Genomic DNA, 9,999 nt, shown 5'->3' on the forward strand with positions numbered 1-9,999 from the left:
GGCTTCTGCTTCAAGTTTGCGCCCGAGGAGGACATCGTTGCACCAGGTGGGACCCAGACTGCTCAGATCTCCTTCAGTGCCACCATAGTGTGGAGGTTTGAGGAAGAAATCCAGTTCAGTGTGGCTGGATCTCCTATGTCTGCAATCCTGACTATCAAGTAAGGACAGTCAAAGCCAGTCACATGCCCGCACATCCTCAGCACAAGAGAAAGGGGCGCTTCATGTGAGCGGTCCCAGCCCCTCTACACGTGCAGGATTGGTGCCAAAAGCCAGACAACTCTTAGCGGTGGATCACACGGCTCATGCATTAATGAAGAATGCAGCTAGCTGCAAGAATTAATGGGAATTGCAGGGCACATTGATCATCCACTCTTTGAATGCACTTGCAGCCCTGGGTTCCTCCCGGAGCTACGCCCGTCTGAACACTTCTTGACCATCAGTCGCCATCCGGGGGCCACCACGGTGGTGCGGCTGGCGTCGCCTCACAGGCCAGTTGACTGTGGTCAGCGGCGGAGATGATGCTGGCTCGCTGGTGCCTGGAGGGAAGGCGGTCAGGGATTTGGCAAGGGATGCGTTTCCCTTGGAGGCCTCAATTTTTTCCCTGTGACCCAGCCGGTGTCATCATCGTCATGGCTGTCATCATCATTGTTGCCGCGCAGGGCCTTCATCCCCCTATATGCAGACTCAGGGACTGATCCATAGCTCCCCACTCCTGGAGTGAGCCACTGGGGCAGAGTTTGTCCTTGCAGCACCCATGCCGCGGTATGGTGGTGGTGGCAGCTGAGGAGAGTGAGAGACAGTGTTGAAAACATCACCGTGGGACGAGAGAACAGAGAGGCAAGAGGGAGATGAGGTGCAGGCCTCACCCGTAGCCTCCCAGCCATGCAGGCGGCTGTCTGCGGGTGGGTACCACGGGGGTACCGTGCCGGGCTGCTGTGCTGCCATGTGTGTACGTGAGGCGAGAGCACTGGGGACAGGGGTTCTGACCCCCTCCTCCCTTCGCCTCCCCTGCTCCTCTTCTGTCACGGTCTCGGGGGGCAAATAGCACCATGGATTTTCTCTCTCTCTCCACCAAGGCCATCACGTGCCGCCACTCGGCTGGTCCCCCATCAGGGCTGTCTCTGCCACACTCCCATTTTGGTTCTTGTCTCTGGGATGTGGCACTCTGTCTCTGCTTCTCTCCCTCTGGCTTTGTTTTCCCCTGGCGCATGGGAGCTAGTGGGGAGGGAGGTGAGAGTAGTAGGTTGGAGAAGCTGGCTGGCTTTTGGCCTGTTGGCATGCCGCTTCTTTAGGAGCAGCATGGGCCAGGAGGTGTGGCCAAGCTTTGGCCTTGCAACCTCAGATCAGACATGGCGACCCGCTGAATTTAAGCAAATTAGTCAGCAAAGGAAAATAAACTAATGAGGATGCCATCAGCAACAGTGAGCAAAGAGGGAAAAGCCCGGGGCTGAATCTCCCCCTGCAGTGGGGCACGGGACATGTGACGTACAGAAGCCCCCCTCCCCGGCGGTGCTCTTGGGGGACCCAAGTCTTTGTGATCGAGGCCGCAGCCCGCGGACAGTGTGAGGCCGGTAGCGGCCCCCCAGCGCGCCAGGCCTGGGGCTTCTCGGAGTCAGGTATCTTGGGAATGCAGCCCAAACCGGATGGTTAACTTCATCTAAGGTTAAATACTGGCATGAGACCGATAGCCAACAAGTATCGTAAGGGAAAGTCGAAAAGAACTTTGAAGAGAGAGTTCAAGAGGGTGTGAAACTGTTAAGAGGTAAACGGGTGGGGCCTGCGGAGTCCGCCCGGAGGATTCAACCCGTCGAGTTTCAGTCGTCGGGCGCGGGTTTGGCGGATCCTCTGCTCCATCGCCCAGGCGAACCCCGTCTGCAATGGCGCCATGGCGGGGGGCATCACTTCTTCCGCTCGCAGGGTGGGCAGCATCCTCACAGCACAGCGTTTCGCGCAGGGGGGTGCAGGGGCTGGGCCCGCTGGCCCCCGCCACTGCTGTCAACCGGGGTGGACTGTCCTCAGTGCGCCCCGACCACGCGGCGCCACTGGGCCGGGCTCATGGGCCGTCCTGGGGCGCCCGGGGTCCACGGTGATGTCGGCTACCCACCCGACCCGTCTTGAAACACGGACCAAGGAGTCTAGCACGTGCGCGAGTCAGGGGCCCGAGTCGAAAGCCCGTGGCGCAATGAAGGTGAGGGCCGGCGCGCGCCAGCTGAGGTGGGATCCCGGGGTGTGTGCCATGCCTGGCAGCCCCGGGTGCACCACTGGCCCGTCTCGCCCGCCACCCCCTCGCGGGGCCGGGGAGGTGGAGCGTGAGTGTCCGTGCTAGGACCCAAAAGATGGTGAACTATGCGTGGGCAGGGCAAAGCCAGAGGAAACCCTGGTGGAGGTCCATAGCGGTCCTGACATGCAAATCGGTCCTCTGACCCAGGTCTAGGAGCAAAAGACTAATTGAACCATCTAGTAGCTGGTTCCCTCCAAAGTTTCCCTCAGGATAGCTGGCACTCAGCAATGGGCAGTTTTACCTGGTAAAGCAAATGATTAGAGGCCTTGGAGCTGAAACAATCTCAACCTATTCTCAAACTTTCAATGGGTAAAGGGGCTGGCTCGCTGGCGTGGAGCCGTGAGTGGAATGCGAGTGCTCGGTGGACCACTTCTGGTAAGCAGAACTGGCACTGTGGGATGAACCGAACGCCAAGTTAAGGCACCCGATGCCAATGCTCATCAGAGCCCAGAAAAGGTGTTGGTTGATCTAGACAGCAGGACGGTGGCCATGGAAATCGGAATCCGCTAAGGAGTGTGTAACAACTCACCTGCCGAATCAACTGGCCCTGAAAATGGATGGTGCTGGAGCGTCGGGCCCATACCCGGCTGTCGCCGGCAGTGCGATGCCCGCGGGGGCTAGGCCGCGATGAGTAGGAGGGCCGCTGCGGTGCGCCCCAGCCTGGGGCGTGGGCCTGGGTGGAGCTGCCGCAGGTGCAGATCTTGGTGGTAATAGCAAATATTCAAACGAGAGCTTTGAAGGCTGAAGTGGAGAAGGGTTCCATGTGAACAGCAGTTTAACATGGGTCAGTTGGTCCTAAGCGATAGGCGCGCGCCGTTCCGCAATGGCGGGCGATGGCCTCCGTTGTCCTCAGCCAATCGAAAGCGAGTCAGGTTCAGATCCCCGAGTCCGGACCGGCGGAAACAGGTGCCGTGAGGCACCCAGTGCAGTGACGCAACCGATCCTGGAGAAGCTGGTGGGAGCCCCGGGGAGAGTTCTCTTTTATTTGTGAAGGGCCAGGCGCCCTAGAATGGGTTCACCCCAAGAGAGGGGCCTGCGCCTTGGAAAGTGTTGTGGTTCCGGCGGCGTCCGGTGAGCTCTCGCTGGCTTGTGAAAATCCAGGGGAGAGGGTGTAAGTCTCACACCGGGCCATACCCATATCCACAGCAGGTCTCCAAGGTGAACAGCCTCTGGCATGTTGGAACAATGTAGGTAAGGGAAGTCGGCAAGCCGGATCCGTAACTTTGGGATAAGGATTGGCTCTAAGGGCTGGGTCGGTCGGGCTGGGGCATGAAGCAAGGCTGGGCATGCACCGCAGCTGGACTAGGCGCCGCGCGCAGGTGAGTGTGCTCTGCATGGCCCGCTTGGGCACCAGGGCATGTGCATGCGCGGTGGCGACTCTGGACGCGCGCCGGGCCCTTCCCGTGGATCGCCTCAGCTGCGGCGGGCATGGCCTGCCACCCCCTCTGCTCGCCCTCTGCCTTGCCGCGGACGGCGCCCCAGCGGCGGCCGCCGTCGTCACCGAGCCGTCACCCCTCAGTTCCTGCTGGTGGGGTCCCCACAGTGCGCACCGCCTCCCGCAGTTTGTGCAGGGGAGGGTCCCCGGTCGGGCTCCCCAGGCCGGTGCCCTGCCTCAGCTGGCGCCTAGCAGCTGGCTTAGAACTGGTGCAGATGAGGGGAATCCGACTGTTTAATTTAAACAAAGCATCGCGAAGGCCCGAGGTGGGTGTTGATGCAATGTGATTTCTGCCCAGTGCTCTGAATGTCAAAGTGAAGAACTTCAACAAAGCACGGGTAAACGACAGGAGTAGCTATGACTCCCTTAATTGTGGTCAGCAACTCAAATAATTTGCCACGGGCTCCCATGGGGAAGCCAACATATTCAATGTCATCAGCATTGGTCAGTTCTTGAATTTGTGTATGAAGGCGCAGATACTTTTTGGCCTTCTCCGAGGCGCTTTCACTCAATGAGATATCAGAGTGCTCGTACCTCACACAGCTGCCTTAGAACTTTGACAAAGATTAAATCGGGTTTAAATAGTTCATTTACATCATCCCTCAGGTGTGGCTCCTCAAACACTGTCCAACACTCCCTCTTAGCCTCCTCACTAAGGGTTTCACAGATGGCATTGTGTCTCTTGATCCTGGCTTCTTGAGTGATGGATGGCGCAGTTTCTGACATGCGGGCTACGGTGTCCAATCTAGCTCCACAATGTCTGCAAGACTGAACAACATTCTCTTGTCTACCCCTAGCCAGGAATTCCCTTGTCGGGTAGACATTTGCTCTTAGTTGTAGGGCCGTAATTAGTTTACGATTAGGTATGCCCTTAAACCGCCTTATCCAGGCATTACTGATCTCATCATTCTCGAAATTCTCAATCCCATGGCCCTGGGCAACCAGATGGGTCCATTTTTGAAATTCTAGTTTTCTCCAGTTACAAGGTCTTGGGTAACGAATCTTAGGGACGGGTGCTTCCCATTCCAGCCGGGCTCCATCGTTGCCCTCCGACTCTACCAATGGTAAAGGCTCCCAAATTGATGGGATGGACTCTTGTGTCCCCAATGCTTTCAACCATAATTGTTCAAATAACCATTCCAGATGTACTTCCTTTAGATATTTCACAAGAGTCTCATCCAAAGACTGGGCTAATCTATGGAGTCTTCGCACCTGAATACTTGGAATAAGCACCACCAATCTGATGAGACCTAAATTGCCATCTTTGAAACTGGTATACAAGACCGCATCACATGTACTTTGAGGAAGATGAAGCCATTCCTTAATCGTATTGCGAATCAAATGGTCAAGAGATTCGAGCAGGCCCACCTTGACTTCTGTATGGTCAGCCAGATATATCAGTCTCGGGATGGTATAGGTCCTGAGTATATCGACTTTCTGAAGTGGTTTTAAGGGCGAATGACCAATCCGATGAAGCCAATCTGTGAGCTTCTCTGATAATCTAGGATCTGCAAAGCCAGTCCAAGGGTCAACCCATGTGCCGAGATATCTTTCTGAGCTCCCTGGGTCGATCATATTAAGGGGGGATCCATTAATCACCCATGCAGGACAATCATTGATGGTATACAAGTCCCTAGTAGGCTTGATGTAAAAGCCATGACATTTTTCCCCCTTTGTACTAAGGCCAGTAAGATTGCAAAATGCCTCCAAAATGTTGATGTTATGACACATGCCTTCCCAAGAGTCACTCAGCAGCACCAAGTCATCAGCAAACGCCATGGCCGTAACTTTCGAACCCCCATGATGGAAACCCTCACCTTCACTCTCGAGTTTACATAGAAGGGGGTCCATCGCTAAATTGAACAGCGAAGGTGACATGGGGTCGCCTTGCTTGACACCTGAGCGAATGTATATGGGGTCTGTCCTTTCTCTTCCAATGGAAATGCATGTCTTAACATCACGATACATTTCCCTCACCAACTTCATCATGTGTGGATCCACTCCACTCTTGTCCAGACCCTCAAATATATGCTGATGACAAACGGTGTCAAATGCCTTAGCAAAGTCCACGAACACGACCCCCAGATGTTTATGTTCTCGCTTAGCTGTTTTTACTACAAGCTGTAACAACTTGAGGTTCTCGGCACAACCTGATGCGCAAATGAAACCCCGTTGCTGGGGGTTAATGGGACATGCTTTGGACAGCCTCGCAGTAGCGATCCTGGAGAATAGGCTAATCACCATTGAACCAATAGTGATAGGCCTCCAGTTATTGATATCACCAAGCTTCTCTGCATCCGAAGACTTGGGCATCAAGACTGTCCTGCAGTCCCGCAGTGCATCTGGAACAGTACCGGTGATAAGCCGGAGGTTGAAGATCTCAGTCAACTGGGAAAATGTTGGGTCTTTGCAATAATCTGACCCAAAGTGATCCCATCTGGCCCGGGAGCAAAGGTTTTACACATCTCTCTCATGTTCTTATCAATCTCTTTGTCAGTAATTAGGGCCTAGAATGCGATGTTATCCGCCTCCTTATATGGAGGGAAATTCAGAAGGCCACCAAATATACCAGAGGTATCCCACCTTCTTTTAAAGTGATCGTGGAGAACACTTGATGGTACTTGGCACTGAGAGGCTTTCGTGCTGTCCAGGATGACACGCGCGAGGCGCCTTCTATGTAACTCGTAACAGTTACATGTAACAACATGTTGGAATCTCAAGAATTTTCCCCTCTTAATAGCTCTTTTGCACATCCAATTTGATGGAGTTTTGGATGCTTTTTGGCCACGGGATGCCTGCTTCTTTCTACCCTTACAGATAGAATTAATTTGGCTAGGCACACCCAGAATACCGAGAAACTCATTATACACATCGTTCACCACCTGACCTGGATCTTGCCCATCAAGAATTTTCTCGAAGGCCTCCCGGATACACGGTGAATTTGCCAACTGATAATCCCGCTTTGATCACCTCGCAGTATTGGAGCTTTAACTGTCCCTCCTTGGGCACCTTGGCAGACCCGGGAGGCTGTTCAATCCCTGTGGCACCTATAGTCCTTCATGACCTTTTGCAGAGGGACCTCTCACTAGAAGGCGCCTTTTATCGCTTATTTGCTTTGCCATTTTAGTTGGAATATGCTCCGTTATAAGTTGGTTGATATTCCTTTTACCGGCAAACTTGTCCACCAGTTGTACCAGGAGAGCCTCTTCCTCCTCAGTCCATACCCGTTTGTGGGCCCCTCGGGCCGGTGATTCTTTGGGTTGGGTAGCAACAATCCGCTCCACATTTCACACAAGAGGATGTCTTATCCTCCTGTGCTGACCCAGGCCAATCTTAGCGGCAAATCCTCGGTGGCACACCTCACAGATCCATTCCCAAGTGTGAGCCACACACGCCATTCCCTTGCAGCATGGGATGTGACAGGAGATACTGTGGTATTTTAGATTTTGTTTACCACATTTTGCACACCTGAAAATGATCTTTCTCTGCCCTGAGACAGAGTAGAGATCCATTCTGAATTAGGTGAATTGTCTGGGAGAGGTGAAAAGTCTGTGAGGCCAAAGCTGAAGGAAAAACTCACATGCCGAGACAGCAAGGAGACAGATAAAGAAAAACAGAAAAGACCACGAGGTCAATTTGCCCCAGACCTAGGAATTCCTTTGATAAAGAAGAACTGGCAATAAATGTCACGCGGAATGAATATGAATGAACCTATTGTGAAAACTGTATGCATATGCATTTGGAAGGGGGATAAAAAGAGGTCTGAAATTTTCAGGGGTACGCATGCCTTTTGAGGAGAATTTTCTCTGCATGCGTCCGGAGCTGTAAATAAACATACCGAGCTTTACAAGTTTTATAAAGTTGTGAGGTTTCTTCTTTTCTCCGCGAAACAAGGGACAAGAATGGATGGGTGTGGTGGGAGATGTCAGTGATGGGGTCACACAATGGAGGGGTGAGGGGACACAGGGCAGAGGCATGGGGAGCCAGGGCAGATGTCTGGGAGACATGGAGGTCCCCAGGGAGGGCACCTGACGAGGCTGTGGGGGCTCCCTGTGCCAATCCCCGCACTCACTGCGCACCGTGACGCGGAGCCGGACGCTGCTTTTCCGCATGGCCCCCCACTCGGAGCTCACCTGGCAGCTGTAATTTCCTGAGTGGGAGACCCCCACAGTGGGCACCAGAAGCTGTGGGGACCCCTGCAGGCCCCCCACCACCTGCCCATCCTAGTAGAACTCGTGCAGGAGGGGAGATCAGGTTTGCAGGGGGCTGGGGGTGCTGAGGCAGCTGAGAGTCAGGTTGGACCCCTGGGTGGGCTCAGGGGGACCCTCCAGGACAGGCACCGAGAAGAGCTCTGGGAAGGAGAGGGCAGGTGAGGACTGTGACTCTGAGTCCACTGGGACGTGTCTTTGGGTTTGTCAGGAGATTGGAGTTCCAGCCATGGGTGTGCTCACCGTGCACGGTCACTGTCACTGCTGCTGACCATGAAAGAATGGACCTCCCCAAACCCTTGCTGCTGTAGCTGCCGCTGTGGTTCAGCTACAGAGGGGAGAGGGACAGCTCAGTCCCATTTATGGGCGGCCCCCAGATCCTTCTCATCCTGGTAAAATCGCACCCTGGTGACTGTGTTTTTCAACCAGCCCTTGCAGGGCAGTGTCACCGTGTCTCCCTCCAGCAACGCCTGTGCTGGCACCTGCAGCACCAGATCATCTGTGGGACAGGAGGGTGCCATCTCACTGAGGGGTCGAGACAGGTCTAAGGTGGGTGCCCATGGCACCAGGGATACCTGGGTGCACTGGGATGAACTGGGATGTCCCTGTTTGCAGGGTACAGGCTCTCACCACACGGGGGGTGTGAGGCCACCTACAGAGTGCAGCCCATCCAGACCTGTTGGGGGCAATCCTGACCTGTTGAGATTTATGAATCTCAACAGATCCCCTCTCAACATTTGAGACTGTCACGGGAGGGCTGAGCCCAGTGCCAGGTCTGTCACATATGTAGGTGCCTGTCTCAGTGACAGTGAGGTGGTTCTGTCCCTCCTACCACCAGCGCTGGCTGTCCTTGTACCAGGTGGTGGCATCGGCCGTCCCCGAGCTCTGGCAGGTCAGTGTCCCCCGGTCCCACAGCACCGCCAGCCTCCAGGGGGGCTCCAGCAGGAGATGGGTGGTCTGGGCACCTGCGGGTGACAGGGGACACCAGCCGGCCAGGGCCAGTCCAGGGCTAGGATCAGCGGGGTGGGGCCATGGCATCCCCCAAGGACTCACCAGCAAGGCCAAGGGTCTGGGCTGGAAGGGAGAAGGGAGAGCCACCACACCCTGTACTCCAGGTGCTGCTCACACCAGCACCTGGAGTACAGGGTGTGGTGGCTCTCCCCAAACTGTTGTCCCCGCGAGGACAGCAATTCTTGTGGGAAAGTGTGACTGGGTGGTCCTTAAAAGATTTGGAGAGGCAGGGGGACATGTCTGTGTCACAGCCACCTGTGCACCACATCCATGTGGCACAGACACCTTGGGAACAGGGACACCGAGGCCACCCTGGGCTGAGGCAGAACATGGGGACACTGTGGACACTCTGGGTATGAGGACACCATGGACACAGCCCATGCTGGCCCAGGTCACCCTCACCAGCTCATGATCCCATCCCCATGATCCCATCCCCATGGCCACATCCTCACTGTTCTTGTCCCCTTCTGTCCCTGCATCCCGGTTCCCTTGTCCCTATTCCCAGAGCTACCTGAGCCCAAAAGTGCCAGTCCCCACATTCCTGTCCCCACATGCCCATCCCCAAATTCCTGCCCCTGTTCCAGTGTCCAAAGCCACCCTACATCCACTGTCCCACCAAGGTGCACTGTGGGTTACATAGACTGGCACTGCTGGCATTGGGGACCTCAGGGGACCCCGCAGCCCCCCTGTGCCCCCTCCCCTCCCCATCCCCAGGGTGTCAGGCCCATGCCCAGGGCACTCACCCCACAGGAGCAGTGCCACCTTCCCGGCCATCCCGGTGTCCCCAGCCATGTGCACTGACTGTCACTTGCTGCTGTGGCCACCGCTCCCCTGGCTGGCAGCTCTTCGGATGAAGGGGAAGGAAGCGAGGTCGCGTCTCTTCCCCATGTGTAGGTGGCCCTTGGTGGGGGCAGGGTGACCACAGGCTGGGGGCACAGGCTGGGGACAAGGTTGCATAATCTGGGGACATGGTGGGGATGTTGTTGCCAGGAGTGGAGTGCTCAGGGGATGTGCGGAACCAAGAATGGGTGTCCAGGAGAATGGGGGTTCAGGGGAATTGGGGT

At 55.5% G+C, this 9,999-nt stretch overlaps 1 non-coding gene across 1 annotated transcript; it reads left to right on the forward strand.

Annotated features, from left to right (window-relative positions):
• Positions 1-275: 275 nt before the first annotated feature.
• On the forward strand, positions 276-428 carry LOC141730316 (5.8S ribosomal RNA). Its single transcript, XR_012581787.1, has one exon. It is a non-coding gene; the product is annotated as a 5.8S ribosomal RNA (ribosomal RNA).
• The last annotated feature ends 9,571 nt before the right edge of the window (positions 429-9,999 follow it).

The sequence above is a fragment of the Zonotrichia albicollis genome, chromosome 9, assembly GCF_047830755.1.
Source record: "Zonotrichia albicollis isolate bZonAlb1 chromosome 9, bZonAlb1.hap1, whole genome shotgun sequence".
Taxonomy (NCBI): domain Eukaryota; kingdom Metazoa; phylum Chordata; class Aves; order Passeriformes; family Passerellidae; genus Zonotrichia; species Zonotrichia albicollis.